The 17,460-nt window shown below is 46.6% G+C and overlaps 1 protein-coding gene across 1 annotated transcript in view; it reads left to right on the forward strand.

Moving 5' to 3' along the window:
* ZNRF3 (zinc and ring finger 3) overlaps positions 1-17,460 on the forward strand; it is a 152,136-nt gene that overhangs the window by 11,731 nt on the left and 122,945 nt on the right. The window lies entirely within an intron of this gene.

Below are 17,460 nucleotides of genomic sequence, written 5' to 3' on the forward strand. Positions count from 1 at the left end.
AAGCTTCCTATTAATGTTTCTGGGGAAGGCCAGGTTGACCCTGATATGACCAAAGCACCCATTTCTCTTCATGACAGGTGCTTCTGTTCTGTTAGTCTTCTTGAACGCTCCACTCTCAGGGCTGTTTGTCCTGGATAGCATAAAGATCTTGGTTTGCCTTTTCTTCCTTTTTACTCCTTGATTTCTCAATTACAATAGTTACTCTCTGAGTTGAAGGATACCTTGAAAATACTCTGGCATTTTCAATCTCGGAAGTGTGGGCAAGGGCTTTTGGCACAGAGAAGCTGGTCTTGGAACTTGGGCCTTGGAGCTCCTTAGTGATGGACTTTCCAGGACAACATCCCACTTGGATTGATGAGTTCCAGAACATCTTTCTTGGGCTTGGGGCTTTAGGGTCCCTGGTATACTTTTACTTAACATAAGGGAGCTTCAGAAAGTGTGGGAAAATGCGTATGTAAGAGAAACCACACATGGTTTAACCTTTTTGGCACCAGAATGGCCTCATTTCTTAATTCCATTTCTCATGAACTTGTGAAGCAGCCTCACCTTGTCTTAGTTCATTCTTCTCACTGAGGATGAAACCTCTCCAGATTCTACCCTAGAAGGCCGTCTGCCGTCCCAGTGGCCTGGGTTGCCAGCTCTTGTCTTGTGGTTGACATAGAAGGCTTTTCTCTCTGTGCCCAATTGTATACTTTTCCTTAAATGAATCTGACATGGCATATTGCACCTCTTTATGCAGCTTTGGGGATATCTCTAGGGACCCAGAGACTTGGCGTCTTTTCAGAAATTGCCTCTGTCCCTGGAGTAGGTGGTGAGCAGACAGCTAATGGCATGTAAAGAATGTTGCAAGCCTGACTTGCAAAGCTATTTCAAAATTTAAATCAAGGTAGCTTGTGGCTGTGGCAAAGGGAAACAGTGGTGTCCTCAGGACGATGGTTAACTGGCCCGCCCTTGGCTGACCTGACCTCTTCCTGCCCAAGGCATCTCCTGGTCTCACATTTTTGCTTCATATCAGTTTTTCCCCCCTCCCCACCAGATTCATCTCAGAGTAACCTCTGATCCCATCAATCTCTTGATCAAAATCTTTGTTAAAGAGGTTTACCTAGTGGCTCTTCAGTTTCATTGTTGCCTCTGGGAAATGGGCCTGTGTGTTCCTGTCCTCGTTCCGGAATCAGTGTTGGACTCTGCTCTCGCTGCGTCTGTCTGTTCTGAAGTGCATTTCTTTGCCTCCACATTCCAGACCCTCATGGATCCTTGCCTTCTCTTGACCCTCTCCTACCTCTCCCACCTGCAGCTCGGCCTCTAATCCTACCCGTCAGGTCTTTCCCGCTTCCACCACAGCTCATTCCTTTGAACCAGGGCACTCCACCCGCAACTGCCTTGCATGTAAGACTCTCAAATATTTACTGACCTGAAAGTCTTCTAGATCAAGAGAGGGAGAGAGAGAAAATATGTGTGTGTGTGTGTGCGTGCGTGTGTTGGGTGGAGGTTTATTAGTGCAACCAGAAAACAACCTGGCTTTTTACATTTTAAAAAAATTTATTTATTTGAAAGGCAGAGTTACAGAAAGGGAGCTAGAAGTGAAATAGATCTTCTATCTGTTAGTTCATTCCCCAAATAGCTACAATGGTAGGAGCTGGGCTGATATAAAGAGTCAGGAGCTTCTTCCTGGTCTCCCATGTGGGTGCAGGGCCCAAGCATTTGGGCCATCTTCTGCTCCTTTCCCAGGCGCATTACTGGAAATGGATCAAAAGTGGAGTAGCTGGGACTCAAACTTTGGATATTGATGCCACAAGTGGTGGTTTTACCTGCTGCATCACAGTGCCAGGTCCCAAGACTTGGCTTTTGGAGGGAGCACTATGAATGTAGCAGACATTCACAAGTGGTTTTAAAACAAGGGTATGTTCTAGGGCTGTTCCCAGTGGCTGGAATGGGGCAGACCTGCAAAATAACTTTTTCTTGGCTATGGTCTTTCAGTTAGCTAGAGAAAAAAGGTACAAAGGAGATGATGCCCTCTATTTCCTAGCTTGGTGGGGTGACACTCTGGCTGTTTTGTTCAGACCACATTGGAGAAGAGCATCATAGCTGGACCCTAGACTTTTGGATGGGAAGCAGGGCCTCTGGGATTAGAACCGGTGTCCATATGGCATCCTGGTGCGTGCTATCACGCCGGGCCTGGGTGTCACTTTCAAAACCGATGTTTTTGGAGGAGCAAGAGTTGTTTGTAGCGCCAGGGTGACCACCAGAAACCACCAGGTGTGAGTGCTCATGTTTGCACCATATTGCTTCCTTGCTTTTTATTTTTTTTCCTTTTTCCTCTTTGAAAGTTCTGGCATGGGCCTTGACCCTGTGCCTCAGTGCCAGGAGGAAAGTAGAATGTGAAAAAGACAACAGGTGGGGCCCGGCATGATGGCTCACTGGCTATTCCACCACCTTCAAGTGCCAGGATCCCAAATGGGTGCCGGTTCATGTCCAGGCTGCTCTACCTCCTATCCAGCTCCCTGCTTGTGGTCTGGGAAAGCAGTGGAGAATGGCTCAAAGCATTGGGACCTTGCACCCACATCGGAGACCTGAAAGATGCTCCTGGTTTCTGGCTTCAGATCAGATCAGCTGTGGCTGTTGTGGCCATTTAAGGAGTGAACCAGCAGATGGAAGATCTTCCTCTCTGTCTCTCCTCCTTTCTGTATATTTGACTTTCCAATAAAAATAAGTAAATCTTTTTTAAAAAGGAGGAAAGAATAAGACAACAGGAGTATTTCTTAGGAAGCAAGTGGGCTATGTGTGGAAGATGTTTCAGTTTCAAATTAGTAAACCTTCAGGTTCATTATATATTTTTTAGGGGGGCTCTACTGTAAGCATGGGAAATTTTAGAATTATTGCGTGTATATATTGGCTTTATTGAAACTCTTTTTGGTTACTGTTGCTGTTTTTCTGGGACAGCAACCAATGCACTGGCATCAGGATCTTCAGGGATATTCCGGAATCTACCTGTAATGTCTGGTATTTCTCTTGGGCCAGAGTGTCTTGGTAGCCACCTTTTCATGCCATGCCGACTCTGGAAATGTTCCAGTGCCCATCTGTAAATGTCACCCTCACCCTCGGAATTAAATGAACAGATAGCACATAGTTTGGAAGTTTTGGTGTCACTAGGCTGTGGTATTAAATGTGCCATGTGGGTGATCTCAGGTTCCAGTGGCAGTGGTAATTTTTGCACTTCCTGACTCTTGTGTTTAAATTTGCAGTCTCAACATTGCATCACCATAGGTTTTTTCACATTTAATGAATATTTAGGTTGAACTGAGTTCTATACGAATACGGTGGTTTCTGACTTGATTATAGCTTGCTGTGTACTGTGGCCAGGAGTGCCCTACAGACAACAGAGTTGGCACAGGTCTCAGCATGCCCAGCTCTGCGGATGTGGTTAGGGACCACAGTGACTTGTGCTCAGGTTGCCATGCCAACCTTACTTTTGGAAGGGGGAAGGCCCTAAAGCAGCCACGGGGTGGAAGCTGAAGAGCTTTGAATATTCCAAGTAAAATGATTTTTCTTATATGTCCCTATGGGAAGATGTCACAGAAAACCCAAGAATTCTTACTGCATCTTGGGTTAACATTAGTTATTTGTTTTAATAATCGATTTTTTCCTTTTTTTTTTTAAGATTTATTTTATTTTTATTTCAAGGTCAGATACACAGAGAGGAAGAGAGACAGAGAGGAAGATCTTCTGTCCAATGGTTCACTCCCCAAGTGGCCGCAACGGCTGCAGCTGAGCCAATCCGAAGCCAGGAGCTTCTTCTGTGTCTCCCACGTGGGTACAGGGTCCCAAGGCTTTGGGCCATCCTCCTCTGCTTTCCCAGGCCACAAGCAGGAAGCTGGATGGGAAGCTGTGCTGCTGGGATTAGAACCAGTACCCATATGGGATCCCAGGTGTGCAAGGCGAGGACTTTAGCCTCTAGGCTACCATGCCAGGCCCAATAATTGATTTTCTTTTTTTTTTTTTTAAAGATTTATTCATTTTATTACAGCCATATATACACAGAGGAGGAGAGACAGAGAGGAAGATCTTCCATCCGATGATTCACTCCCCAAGTGAGCCGCAACGGGCGGTGCGCGCCGATCCAAAGCCGGGAACCAGGAACCTCTTCCAGGTCTCCCACGTGGGTGCAGTGTCCCAATGCATTGGGCCGTCCTCAACTGCTTTCCCAGGCCACAAGCAGGGAGCTGGATGGGAAGTGGAGCAGCCGGGATTAGAACTGGCGCCCATATGGGATCCCTGGGCTTTCAAGGCGAGGACTTTAGCCGCTAGGCCACGCCACCGGGCCCCCAATAATTGATTTTCTTAACTCTCCCTTTCTATGTCTATTTTAGCCTTTCTCTTGCACACTTTGTAGAGATTATAAGGTGAGTCTTTTCCTGTGTGAATATCTTTCTTATCTGCTGAAGGGTAATATGGAATCTGTGTCCCTGAACTTGCAAACACCTTTTCCAGCTCCTACCACCCTGTTCAAATCACTGTAATTCAATGATGGCTGACTATAGGAGAGCGTAGGGAGAAAAGGGACATAAGCAGGTATGGGGGGACTCCCAGATCCTTTTCTTCATTCCTACACATTCCTCAGCCCAAGAAGGCCTTTGCTCATCCCTTGTCTGTTCTTGTATATCAGCAAAGACCCTGGTACTGGAGCTGTCACCTGTGAGTGGGATGTAGGAAGAGCTGGGATGGGATGTGAAGTAATGCGGGCCTAGCCTCCCACACTGGAATGCTGTTTACCCGTTTACAAATGACGTCCTGCATGATTGATTGTGCAGTTAAGCCTTGGGGTCTGCAGATGGGAACTGCAGTGACAGAGTGGTTTGGGACTTGGGGGCACCATCCGTCGATCCAACACCGCTTTAACACAAGGAGACTTCGCCTCTGGAGGCTGCCCAGGTTCAACCCATGCATTTTGGTGTTGGGGGAAGGTTTGACATCTCCTTACCACACAGAAAACAAACCTCCACTGCTTTGAGTGAAAGACTGCTGTTTCAGAAAAGGCAGGCTGGCCACGAGTTTAATCTTTGCTTACTGACTTGGAGTCAACTCTGAAGTTCCCAATGGAGTATAATCTTTCTCAGGACACAGTTGATGTCTTAGTCTTAGACAATTTATCACTCCAGCCAAAGGGTCTCTATGTGAGTCACACAATCCATCCCTTCTCCAGACACTTGATCTCTGTTGCAAATGGGTTAAGTTTGTTCTACTGCTTTTTTGGGCACATTACAAGAAGCTGGAACAGAAATGGAACAGCCAGGACACAAACTGGTACCTATATGGGATGTCAGTGTCGTAGGCAGCATCTTAATCCGATGAGCTACAACACCAGCCCCCGTTATTGGGTCTTGCTGTGAATTTAGGATGGATGCAGATCTGAACCCTTGGAATTGTGCAGTACACACCAGGGCACCCTTGAGGAACTCCTCTCTTGCTGGCTGTGGGGATACCTGTCCTGTTAGTGGTTCTCCAGCACTTCTCCCCTAGCTATTCTCACCTGCTGCTTCTGACTTCAGTGGTCCCTTGCTGGGAGACAGAGCTCCAGGTTTGTTAGAGAATCATGTGTGAAGTTAGGAAGCAGGTAGAAAGCTTGTTTAGGTTTTACATTGATGATATCTGCTGTGACTGCTTTTCCTTATGGTGGTGGCATAGTCTCCTCAAACGTGGGGTACTTTATAATTTAATGGGTAGGTTTTTTGTAGACAGAAATAACACCACCATTTTATGGGAGAAAGTATGTATTTGTGTATTCCTTTGTTATTATTTTTTAGAAGATTTATTTGGAAGGCAGAGCTAGAGAGAAGGAGAGATCCCATCTGTTGGTTCACTCCCCAGATGGCTGCAACAGTCAGGGATGTGCTAAGCTGAAGCCGGGAGCTTCCTCTGGGCTCTCAGTTGGGTTGAGGGGCCTAAGCACTTGCACAGTCTCCCACTGTTTTCTTCTGAGCGTTTTCAGGGAGCTGGATCAGAAGCTGGTCTCCCTGTGTGTGTTTTCCTATTCACACGTATTCTAGTTGAGTTTTGCACTGTAATTGAAGTTTGAATATGAGTTCTGAGTTCTCTTTAGCTCGTATAACTAAACCTTTAGCCAACTACATTCAAGAGGAACTGGGAGTATCCTATGTATCATCCAAGGTTGGAATGGCTGTCGGGAGCAGTAGTTTTAAGCTTCACCGTATGGCCATCTAGCGTTTGCCAGGTTCCTTAAAACAAGTTGTAAACTTTGCAGAACAAAATGGTCCTGGGTTTCCTTTGATGGAAAGGGAGGCAGCCGTGTGCCAAGTCTGGAGCCAGGCTGCCTGAGTTAGATCCCAGTTCTGCCAGTTTCCTGCTGTGCAAAGGTGGCTTCCCTTTCTGGATCTCTCACTCTTCTATACCATGGAGATAAAACCTGCCTAGATCCATGCTGAGGATGACGTGACCTACTGTGAGCGTGCAGTTTGCGTTTAGTGCACATGGGAGTGAAAACACGCTGTGCCTGAATTCATGATGGTCCTCAAGTGGACCTGATATTCATGTTGTGGCTCCCAAATGGATGGAAATTTATTGCTGGTCAAGGTCAAAGAGACAGAAAGTGATGTTCATGGAGAAGAGATTATGTCCTCATGGGTTTAAAAATGCTTAGGAGAAGTGGAGAAGCAGAGGGAGACACATGCACATACACACATACATTCTTTTGTGGGTAACTCCCCAGATTGCTGCATGGCCCAGTGTGGGCCAGGAGTTCTACACGGGTCTCCCACAAGGATGGCATTGACCTTAGTACTTGGACTATTTTCTGCTGGCTTCCCAGAGAGCTAGATTGGAAGTGGAGCAGCTGGGATTCAAACTAGTGCTCCCATATGGAATGCCGCTGTGAAAAGTGGCAGCTTACCCGTGTGTGACAATATTGGACTTCCAGAATTTTTTTTGTTTGAACTTGCTTAGTGCACTCATTTGTGCTACTATTTCTTTTCCCCTTGTGTGGTGGCCTATGCATTGTTCAGAGTTGGTTTAAGCTCTGTGTGGGAGGCCCAGGCCATCCATTCCTCCCTCTCAGCTCCCCCTTTTCTCCTGTTTTCGCTGGCCAGGAAGGTGGGTGTTTTGCCTCAGCTTCACCTGAGTTTCCGTACTTCTTCATGGCTCCATTGTTGCCCAGGCTTAGCACTCTCAGGCACGTGTGCACCAACAGACACGTGCACAGTTGGGCGGGAACTGTGAGTCTAACATGTTTCTAGGCCAAACTGCCTGTTGTTCCTGAAGACACATGGGTTGCATACGGGCATACTGCTCCAGGGGAGAGCAGGGCAGCTGAATGTGCTTCTGGATCCGGCCTGGGCACGTGGAGTGCCATGAAACTGTGTGCTGTGCTCTGGGGGCCCAATTATGTAGGACCTGTGGCAAGTACAAGTAGCTTCAGCACTCAGTTTTGATCCAGTGTGCAATTTTGCCAAAGCAAATACTTTATTAATCTTAAACCTCTCCCCCCCACCAATTAGACACATTGACTTTTTCTAAAAATGGGAATAATGGAGTGCTTTAGAGGTTTTTTTTTTTTTTTTTTTTGGTCCTTTCCCTGCTCTCCCCCCACCCTCTTCCACCCAGACTGGGCTGCGCATTCCTCTCCTTGAATGGAGAAGGTGGTTTCCTGCGCTGTCCACCTCCTCCCCACATTCCTGTAGCTGGGGAGGCAAGGAGGCTCCTTGAAGGTACATGTGTGCGTGCGTGCCTTCTCTAGAGAGCTCCGCTCCTTGCCACTTTGCCGTCCTGATGGAACTTTCCTTCCATGGGATTCTGATCTGGAATGCATGCAGGGAGAGCTGCTGGGATGACCTGTGACAGTGACCTTGGGTGTGTCTGGGAGGCTCAGGCAGTGAAGTGAATGAGGTCAGTAGGGCTTCCCACTGGGCAGGGGTCTCTGTCCTCAGCGTGACCTAGGGAAGGGACCCACTCGCCAGGGAAAGTAGGCTTGTTCTTACCTACTCTAAGCCATTTGGGGGACACCTCTACATAAGCAAGCACCCTAGCCTCACCCCAGAACACAGCTCTTGGGTCACCTCCCCATGCTTTGATGCCTTTACCTCTGTGACGACCTGGTGGGGTTTGCCAGCTTTGAAGTCCTGAGATAGGACTTCGGGTACTTTTTCTTTCACATTGCGGGTTTCGAGCCCGATTTAACTAGATTCTGGAGGGAGCTTACTTTACAGCATTCTTAAGAGCTCAGACAATCTTGAAAGAGTTAAACTCTAATTAGCTCATTCCTAAGGTATTTAATGCCCTTATTAAAACTCAACTGCTTGTTCGCTTTTTTCTTTAGTGAATCAGATTTCTTGAGGAGCTGAGCCTTCGCTCCTCAGATCACAGGCTCACATGTTGAAGCTGGCAGTGCTAGAGGCTAGTTCCTATCTGTGTGACAGCATTTTTAATTTAACAGGACTGCCTTTGATGTTCCCAAATATTTATAGGCAGCTTTAGATCATTTCAGTGTGTGCTTGCTTTTTCTTCTCTGTCTCTCTCCCTTTTTTAAACTAGAGCAAAAGTTCTTCCACATGCAGCAGCCCTTCTTTTATCCTGTTGGTTTATTTTTGTTTCCTTTGCAGCTTTGGCAGAGGCTCTTTAGCTGCATTCACACACACACACACACACACACACACACACACACACACACACACACACACACACACACACGTTGACCCTTGGTTTTACTTGTTTATAAAGGCCATCTCTCCCTATTATGCTGTTGGTTCAGGGTTGCTCAAGGCATTTCTGTTTGTCCCTTGGTTTTCATCTATTCATCTTTTCACTATCTAGAGGCTGAGGTGGTTCTTGTTTGTTTCTCTCCTTAATTTACAGTGTCCTTCTGTGGACAGGCAGGTGGTGGTGTCCTGCCCTGCCTAGGTGTTGCTGGATGCACGGCCTCTGCAGATTGCCACTTAGAATATCCCTTGAGGTAATGTGGTAGCGAGGGCAGGAAATTTACACAGACAGAGCTCTTTTTCCTGATCGTTGCAGGCTTGCTCCGTCTGGCCCTGCCAGATTTGTTGGCTGAAAGTAATAGAGAATCAAAGACTTGGATCTCAGGGATGGGAAAAACAGAGCGGGTCACGAATGTAGATGTGTTAAACCATTAGGAAAAAGAAGGAAACTTTGTACCAATCAAAACAAATGACAGAAGGGAGAAGCAGGCTTTCCCTGGCAGCCTGAGCTCCGGGGAAACATTCTGCTTTTGAAACAATCCAAGTTATTGAACTGTTCAGCTGCTATCCCTTACCTGAGCCTGGCAGATGGGAGCCTACAACATTTCATGGCTCTGCCTCCCACTACATGAAAGCGTTTGGAGTTGAAGGTCATTGAGGTGGTTGATGAAATATTTCAGCGAATGAATGCCGAGTGTTCTACGCTGTCCTTGGGATTTCACACTAGTTGTCTCTCTATGCTCAGAAGGATTCTGAACCATAAGAGGTGTCGACTGCCCCCGTTGTGTTGTTTTGTTTTGTTTTGAACAAGGACACCCGAGTACAGAGAGATTCAGTTTTAACACAGCTTCCGAGTGGAGAAGTTGCCGTGAGGCTGCACCTGTTTTTTACAGCCTCATCATTAGGTAGTTGGAGGCAGATAAATCCAGTGGTTGTCTGCTAACAGAGCCAAAAGAAGAAAAGAAAGGAAGGAGAGAACCCACTGTGTGCTGCATTCTGAGTTCAAAGCTGACCAGACCCCTGCTGTGAAAGCGCCACAGTGGTGGAGGGCTCAGCCCTGGAGCCAGGCAGGTTTGCATTTGCCGCCCAGTTGCACCATGTGGCCAGGTCACTTTAAAGGTGAGGATTTATCTATTGAGCCATCACACTGGGCCTACCCCTGAACTTTAAAAGTTCGTTTTCCACAAACTTAAGTGTGTATGTGTATATATATATATATATGTATGTAAAAGTAAGTGCTTCATGTGTTAACATCAGTGGTTGTTGCAGCGACAGAATTGTCACTGCTAAGGAGAGTTCATAGTCTTGTGGGAAAGACAGTGAGGTAAACCAGCCTTTGCAATGATAGCTACAGTAGAGTTGGGTGTTGGTGTTCAGTAGGGAGCCGGGGCAGAGCCACCAGCTTGGAGTCTTGTACTTTTGTGTTCTGCAGACATGTACCTAGTGCCAGGTGGAGCAGCTGAATCACACTGGAGCACTGCCTCTTCTCCCTCCTGGATTTTCCCTCTCTTCCCTTGGGAGAATTTGAGCTGAAATGTTAATTGCCACCTGGAGAAAGATTTCCTGGAGTCATTTTCACTGAAACCCCAAAGTGCCAAGTGGCACAACCATACTCTGTCTGACAATTTATCTTGTATGGCGTTGTGCTATCCTTCAGCTATTGTTTTAATCTTATCTAATTTCCCCTAATTTTTCTGGTCGCTTCTACATGAGAACTTTATCGTCCTTGAGAATGTACAAGTGCTGGGCTGCTGCTGGTGGGAGCAGGTGGTGACCGTTTTGTTCCCCACAGTGCCCAGATGGCGTCCGTGCCTTCTCATGGTCTGGTTCCTTGGGGACTCGTTGATAAGATTTTGCTTTGATTTGCTTTTTGAACCCAGCACTGTATTCAGTATTCAGCTTTGATTACTGGCCCTGTAGTTGTGTTTTTTTTTTTTTTTTTCTCTGTGCGAACTTCATTGTCTTGGTCGCTGGCTAAATGGAAACAGAAGTCACTTTCCACATCCTCCAGTCCCTTTGCAGACAGTGGAGGTGGCTGTGCATGGCGCGCTTTTCTCTGCCCACAGTGCATGGGACAGCATGGCCATCAGCATACTTTTACTTGTTGAGTTGATGGAAAGCATATTTAATCTGTTTCTTCGTGTACTTAAGAACCCAAGTAAGCTTTTGTCTGAAATAGATGTAAGATCATTTCTGTGGCTTTCCTCTTGTGCTAGAGAACTTTCAGTGGGAAGAGAATGTTTTCTTTTTTTTTTTTTTAAGATTATTTTTTATTACAAAGTCAGATATACAGAGAGGAGGAGACAGAGAGGAAGACCTTCCGTCCGATGATACACTTCCCAAGTGACAGCAACGGCCGGTGCTGTGCTGATCCAAAGCCAGGAGCCAGGAACTGCTTTCTGGGTCTCCCACGCGGGTGCAGGGTCCCAAGGCTTTGGGCTGTCCTCGACTGCTTTCCCAGGCTGCAGGCAGGGACCTGGATATGAAGTAGAGCTGCTGGGATTAGAACTGGCGCCCATATGGGATCCCGGCGTGTTCAAGGTGAGGACTTTAGCCACTAGGCCATGGTACCAGGCCCAAGAGAATGTTTTCTAAATACGCTGTTGATGCGAGGCTGTAACTGCTTTTGGATGCCACTGTAACTGCTTTTGGATCATAAAAAGTAATTTTTTAAAAAGATTTATTTATTTTTATTGGAATGGCAGATGTATAGAGAGGAGAGAGGCAGAGAGGAAAATCTGCTGTCTGATGGTTCATTTCCCCAGCGGCAACAACGGCTGGAGCTGAGCCAATCCGAAGCCAGGAGCCAGGAGCTCTTCTGGGTCTCCAATGTGGGTGCAGGGTCTCAAGGCTTTGGGCCATCCTCCTCTGCTTTCCCAGGCCAGACACAGGAAGCTGAATAAAAGGGAAGTGGAGCAGCTGGGATTAGAACCGGCGCCCATATGGGGTCTCGGCGCATTCAAGGCGAGGAGTTTAACCACTATACTATTGCGATGGGCCCCAAAAGTAATGTTAATTTTTGATATGTATCTGAAGGATTATTGGGTTCAACTTTTTTTTTAATTTGTGCTTTTTGAAAAATGTATTCATTTGACATTCAGAAACACAGAGTGAAAAATTTCCCATCCACTAGGGTTTACTCCCCAAATGCTGGCAGTGACTGAACCTGGGCTGGCCTGAAGCCAGGAGGCTCAAACCCAGTCTTAAGTCTCCTAGATGGGCAGCAGGGCCTCAGTCACTTGAGTCATCACAGCTGTCTCCCAAGGTCTACATCAGCAGGAAGGTAGAGTCAGGAGCCAATACTGAACCCAGGCACTCTGCATCTTAACCAGTAGGCCAAATACCTGCTTCTTCACTCCATGTTGTCTTTAAGTGGTGTGATTAATTCTCCATCCAAACTAGCTAAAGTAACAACTGACTGAAGGTGAAGTAACTAAGGGTAGGCTACATGTGATTCACACTGGCCACAGCTCGTCTCCACAAAGTTAATTGAGAATAAAGTAAAGCCTGATTTTCTTTCCAGAGGCTCTTAGACAGCCCTCTGTATTCACTCACCTCCTCCCTGCTCCTTCTGCTGCCTCCTTTATGGCTGGCTCCCTTGGAGGGAGGGAATGTGTGAGAGTCACTCCCAGAATTTGCAAAGAAGTCCAAGAAGGCTAAAGTAGCATCACTGGGGCCTGAAAAGATAATGTTTGCTTGTGATACCGATGGGGCATGTCCACCTCGGACCCCTTCCCAAGCTGTCAAAACTATGGTCAGAAGCAAAGTCTGTTCCTAGCTGATTCCCTCTTCAGGCTTAACGGGATGGCCTGGTGTGTGTTCCAGTCAGATGCAGGTCGTTTTTTTTTGTTTGTTTGTTTGTTTTGTTTTGTTTTGTTTTTTTGCTAGAGAAAGGGCTGGTCTACCTTGATGATACAGTCACTGGACCTTTTGGGTTGGGGTTTTGAAGCTGGTGATTCCATTTGCCTGGATGGGAAGCAAAACCGAAGCTAATGGCTTGGTAGAGGCCACCAGCGCCCCCACCCCTCCCCGCAACCCCAAACCTGGACTGCCCCTTAAAACCACACATGTCAGTTGGGTTTGGGTAACCACATTTGTCTTAGGAAGCTTTTTTTTAAAAAAAAAAAAAATGTTTTGAACCCACTTTCCACAGCTTCCCAACCCTTTCTGGCCCTGGTTCTTTGCTGCTGCCCTTGGGGCACTTGTATTTGGGAATGAGTAACAACTTGGAGCCACCAGCCTTCATGGGGACTGCTCCTAGTTGGCTTGCTGTTGGGCCTGTTTGCCAGCCTTGCCGTGGATACATACCTTTAGCTCTGGATGATTTTCACTGTTTTTATTTTCTCACAGAATAATCAAACCCAAACTTGCCTTTGCAGGTATCAGAATGATTATGCAGATCAGCTCTGTATGTATGTTCCTAGAAACACGGTACAAGGCAAAAAAGAGGAGTACATCCTTCTCGGCCCACATACTTTGCTCATTTACACAATGGATGGATTGGATGAAATTTTTTTTTTTTTTTAGATACGGGAATCTCAGTTTCTTTGAGACTTTGGATCTGAGAGATAGTAAGCAGCAAAGTAGCATAGTAAGTGCTTGATTGTCCTTGTGGGCCTGAGCAGAGCTCCTCTGCCTTGTTCCTCTCCGGTGTGGAAGGTGAGGAGGGTTTAGGCTTCATCAGTTACCATAACTGGAGCACCAGGGAAGGAAACGCGCTTCAGAGGCTGAGGAGGCCATGGATAATCTGGGTGACAGGGGAAGGTGTTTGGCTTCATCCCAGAGCCTGGCAGGTCTGCTAACCAGGCATGGATGACAACATGTGTGCGTGGCCAGGTTTGAGGTGGTGCAACCTCCTTCCTGCTGCATGTCCCCCACCAGCAGGGTTTGGTAATTCTAACAGTCGCAGCCCAGCAGCCAGGGGATGCCTTTGAGGACTGTTCCCAGCAGTCAGTCCGCTCCCAAGAACAGCCTGGAATATAAAGGAGTATGTGACATTTTAGTGACAACCTTGAATTCATTTTATTAATGATACATAAACCACACACCGCCTAGGCCTTTGACCATTACTAGTAACAAGTTAGCCATCCACCAACCAGTCATGATTCCTCCCTGGGAAAATTACTGTGGTGCCATTTGACCTTGGCTAGCAGTTTCTTCTGAGGATTCTTGTTGTTTTTTGATAGGAATGTGTAGAAACTTGGGGGAGCTGGTCATCAACTGTCTTTCAAGTTCTGCCCCTAACTCTGTGGTTTCAGTTCTTGTAGAATAAGCTGGGCTTCAGAGGGGAGGTTGAGAACATGCCATATATTGGGCCAGGCCCGTTAGGATTAATCAATAGAGTGACAGACTGGTTTGGGCTTTTTTAAATATCTGATTATTGGCAGGCCTTTCTGTGGCTTCTCCCCAGATGAATGAGGAATATATTTTTCTAAATGCAGCCAGTGAGCCAAATGAGCCACACTGAGCTAAACTCTGTTTGTTTACAAATTATGTAAGAGAAGGGCCTAGCCATTAAATGCTTCTGAGCCAGAATTCCTACCCCTCTTCAAAGTTGTAATCAAACTAAACAAACCCTTTCCACAGGAACTAACTCCCGCCCACGAAACAGGAGCAGATGCTCCTGGGAGGCCTTCACAGCAACTCTGGAATGTTTAAAGTAGAAATATGTAATGAAGGTGAAGTTGTTCTAGAAACACCGCTTGGCCCCAGCCAGAAATAAAGCACGTGTCAGCCTTTTTATTTAGGGCAAGAGGTGGAGAATGAACCAGGCCAGTCCAGGCAGAGTTTGTTCTAGAATGTTGATTGGGGGGAGGACTTCATTTTGCCTAGCTTCTCAAAGGACCAGCTCCTTACAACCTCTTTTCCTTTCTGCGTAATTAACTTTTTTTTCTTTTTTGTTTGTTTGTTTGACTTTACCTCTTATCCCTTGGGCTGGATTACATCTCGGGATTGGGGGAACACTCTTAGCTGAAGCCCTCTTTGCCTTTGTTTTTTGTACCAGAAAGTTTGGGAGACTTGCCGCTCCCTACGCTCCATAGTCGTTTTGGAACTGGGCCAAGACCCATCTAGGCTCAGGGACACGGTTTTCCAACTCTGGTTGATTTGGGTCTTGGTGTATTTTGGTTTGCGAATGTTGTAGAAGTTTGAGGGCCTTGGGCACACCTGCTTTAAAATGGTACTTTGTAAGGCCATATGCAAATGTCTGTGCAGTGTGAACTAAGGTGAACTTTCCTCAGCCCGTCTTCTGAGGAAGATTGTCCCCTGCCCCCAAAGGCTTCTGTGATGAACCGTCTTTGAGAAGTGCTTTTATTAGGGTTTTTTCTTGGAGATTGTATTGCATAGCAGCAAGTGAATGGTGCTCAGAAATCCCCCCGAAGAGAAATCTACTTTAGTAGTTCTATTTATATTTAGTCTGACATTTCCCAAATACGCTTGAATATAGATCTGCTTATTTTTTTTCCTCAAGGGATGGATGCAGGATTTGATTGTGCTTGTTTGTTCGGTGTCCCACTGGGTTACCACAGCAGAAAGCTGAGGTTGTGTTAACTGGGGCCCTGGGGAGTGGTCATCACCACCTAGAATGACCTGACCATGGTGGGGGCACTATTTCTTCCATTTCATTTAAGAGATCTATGACTTTCTCTGTCAATGGATAATGGGGTGTAGGGAGTTTTAGAATAGGAAAACCAAGAGAACTGTGCCTCTCTCTGGGGAATTTAATTTCTGTGTGTGTATGTGTGTGTGTTAAGATTTATTTTGTTTATTTGAAAGGTAGAGTTACAGAGGGAGTGAGACAGAAAAAGAGGTCTTCCATCACCTGATTTACTCGCCAAATGGCCACTATGGTTGGGACTGGGCTGGTCCAAAGCTGGGGGCTAGGAGCTTATTCTGGTTTCTCTATGAGGGTGCACAGACCAAGCATATGGACCATCCTCTGCTGCTTTCCCAGGCACATGAGCAGGAAGTGGATTGGAAGTGGAGCAGCCAGGACTCCAACTGACACCCACATGGGAGGCTGGCCCTGCAGAAGCCCACTGTGCCACAATGCCAGTCCTGAATTTAAATTTCTACCAGGACAGGAAGATTCATGAAAGAGTTAATCACTAATACCTTGCAAGCAGGTACAAAATACTCCCAAAGTGAGCATAGCCTGCCTGTTCAGAGGCAGTTTGTGGGGTCGGAGTAGCAGGAAGCTGGGGCTACAGTCCTTGGTTGTGACTTGCAAAGCTGGGTGGATACTGAAGGGGAGGAAGCTAGGATAAAGGAGTGGCCCCCAAAGGCCGAATGATGTCTCTTTGGATGTGTCTTAACACTCTCATTGGATGAAGAAGTGGGGAGCTTTATGGATGAACTCTGTTCTGCCAGCCTTTTCTTGCTGAGTTAGCATTCCGGACTTGGGGTTTCCATCTTCCCCAACTTTTATGAGTTTGGCTGCCTGGTTCTGAGGTCCTGCTGTCTTGGACGTGCTGCTAGACTGTGCTGACTGGCTGTCACTTCCCAGGTTTGTCTACCTTGATTAACACATAAAAGATTAAATAATGCTCTTCTGTTTTGGGGTTGCTGGTAAGGAGTGTGTGAGCTGAAATACTCCCCCTCTGAAGTGCTTAGAGGGAACTCAAAGATGAAGAGCTTAAATTCCTTCCCCACCAAGTGCCTTATATCCCAGTGTTCACTTAGAGCTTTTTCTTTTATACTGGGACTGACATGTCTGAGGTAATGGCAGTAGTTGAGCTCTCCTTACCCTACAGTACCCAGAGCCTTAAGCCACAGTAGCTTTTATTTATTTCAGTTGGAAATTCTTAAAAGTGTTTTTTGTTGTTGTTGTTTTGTTTTTCATTTTTATTTTATTTGGAAGTGAGACAGATCCCGCTTCCACTGTGGTTCGTTCACTCTCCAAATGGCCATGAACACTCTTGCTGGGCCTAGTCAAAGCAGGAGCCCAGAACCCAACCTGCATGTGCCCTGTGGATGGCAGGAGCAGAGGTACTTGAAGCCATCATCTGCTGCCTTCTAAGGTGTACATTAGCAAGAAGCTGGCTGGAAGCGGCAGGCGCTTATCATCCGGTGCACTAACCCCCCCCCCCCCCCGTAGCTTCCATGGATGCCCCCGGCTCCACTGCTGTGGCGAAAGGCAGACTCTCACTGAGGGCGTTCTGGTTTTGCTGTGTACCAGTTGTCAGCAGATTCTTTTGCTTGAATCTGCTCCCGTTCTAGAACTATTCAAGTCCTGGGGCTGCACATTCAGTGGCTTAAATAACAGAAATGTATTTCTCAGATTCTGAAGACTGGAGGTATGAGACAAAAGGATCATCGGGTTTTGTTTCTTCCACCCAGCTCTCTCTTGCTTTCGTGTAAACAATGGTTTTCCTTTATTTTCACACAATCTCCCCTCTACCCACATTTCCTCTTTTTATGGGGGGGCACCAGATAGGTTCTGAGCTAATCTTCATGATACTGTTTGGACTTGGTCACCCTTTTTTTTCCTAATGATTTGTTTATATTTATTTAAAAGGCAGATTTTACAGAGACAGGTGGATAGATAAAGTTCTTCCATTCACTGATTCATTCCCCAAATGGCTGCAATGGCAGGAGCCAAGTTGATCCAAAGCTAGTAACCAGGAGCTTCCTCCAGGTCTCCCACATGGATGCAAGGGTCCAAAACCCTAGGACATCCTCCGCTGCTTTTCCAGGCCACAAGCAGGGAGCTAGATTGAAAGTGGAGTAGCCATGGCTGACCTGGGATGCCAGTGCA

Source organism: Ochotona princeps, chromosome 29 (assembly GCF_030435755.1).
Source record: "Ochotona princeps isolate mOchPri1 chromosome 29, mOchPri1.hap1, whole genome shotgun sequence".
Taxonomy (NCBI): Eukaryota; Metazoa; Chordata; class Mammalia; order Lagomorpha; family Ochotonidae; genus Ochotona; species Ochotona princeps.